The sequence below is a fragment of the Onychomys torridus genome, chromosome 23 (genome assembly GCF_903995425.1).
Source record: "Onychomys torridus chromosome 23, mOncTor1.1, whole genome shotgun sequence".
Classification (NCBI taxonomy): Eukaryota; Metazoa; Chordata; class Mammalia; order Rodentia; family Cricetidae; genus Onychomys; species Onychomys torridus.
In genome coordinates this window covers 36522321-36523996 of record NC_050465.1, presented here as the reverse complement: position 1 = coordinate 36523996, position 1676 = coordinate 36522321, and the positions used below count along the sequence as shown (strand labels likewise).

Below are 1676 nucleotides of genomic sequence, written 5' to 3'. Positions count from 1 at the left end.
GATTACATAATTATTATGGCTTTGTATTTCTCCCACAGTCCTCTCTTCAGCCTGAAATATTGCTCTCTGTGCTTTATGTAGATTTGGATGGATAGTTTTGAAATGTTTTTAGGCTGTTTATGTCACAGACACATTTCTTTCTTTTTTCTTAAATTGTGGCAGATAGTTTTGCAGGGTATTCTATTCTAGGGTGGTGGTCATGGCCTTTTAGGATTTGGAATTCATTGTTCTACTATCTTCTAGCTTTCAAAGTATCCAGTGATAGTCATTTTTATTCTGATGGATTTATATTTATAAATGAGGTTTTTCCTCTTGCAGTTCTCAATACAATCTCCTTGTTTGCCTAGCATGTGTAACCTAACGCATGTCATGAGGATTTTCTTTTCTGTTGTGTCTAATTGATTTTCTGTCTTCTTCTTTCTGCATGAGTGTGGCTTTCCTTAGTTTTGAGAATTTTTTTTTGTCAATTCTCTTATTGAGGTTCTGAATTATGCTATTGGTTTGGGATTCTCTCTCTCTTGTCTCTGCCTATTTGAAGGTTGATTTTGTTTTGTTTTTCATGCTGTCTCACATTTTTCATATGTCCCTTTCTTCTGTTTTAGTTAATTTTCCAAATCCTTGCTTATTTTATCTAGATCCTCAAGAAATTTATCCCAAAGCCCTGACAGTCTACCTTTTCTCAGGCCTTCAGCATGATATGTAATATTTAACTGGGTAGAAATATTGGCTACAGAGGAGGGTCCAGGGCTTTACTTTTATGAAAAAAACAATTTTCCTATAAATACAAATTAATTTTTTATCTATGTAGAAAACCATTTCACTGTGATTTAATGGTTTGATGAGCTCTAGAAAAATACAAGATATTCTGAATTATGGATAATTTTTCATTTTTGAAATTAAAATTTATGGATTTTAAATCTCTAGTAGAGTAAATTTTTTCTCCTTTTTAATTTATTATATTTGTGTTTTAATTTTACACATCAGCCATGGGTTCCCCTTTCCTCCCCACTCCCACTCTGCCCCCACCTTCCTCCCCGTCCTTCCTCTCCATTCCCATCTCCTCCAGCACCAAGCTTCTCTGCCTTTTGGCTAAGATCAAGTGTAGTATCTGTTCTTATCAGTTTAGTTGCTGTGGATATTGCTCTGTATAAATAAAATGCTGTTTTGCCAGTGGCCAGGCAGGAAGTATAGGCGGGACAAGAGAGAAGAGAATTGTGGGAGGTGAAAGGCTGGGGTGGAGACACTGCCAGCCACTGCCATGACAAGCAACATGTAAAGGCACTGGTAAGCCACAAGCCACATGGCAAAGTATAGATTAATAGAAATGTGTTAATTTAAGATAGAAGATTTAGATAACAAGAAACCTGCCACGGTCATACAGTTTGTAAGCAATATAAGTTTCTGTGTGTTTACTTGGTTGGGTCTGAGCGACTGTGGGACTGGCGGGTAAGAGAGATTTTTCCTGACTGTGGGCCAGGCAGAAAAACTCCAACTACATTTAGTAGAGTAAATTTAAGATCTGTTGCCTCAGTTCAACACTGAGTGTTGAATACAGTTACCCTTTTGTTGCTTTGATAAAGGTTTATGATTATTTGTAGTTACAGTTTTCCTGCCTGGCCCACAGTCAGGACAAATCTCTCTCACCTGCCAGGCCCATAGACACTCAGAACCAACCA

At 37.3% G+C, this 1676-nt stretch overlaps 1 pseudogene; it reads left to right on the top strand.

Annotated features, from left to right (window-relative positions):
- The first annotated feature begins 1069 nt into the window (after positions 1–1069).
- On the top strand, positions 1070–1190 carry LOC118573524 (annotated as a pseudogene).
- Positions 1191–1676: the final 486 nt, after the last annotated feature.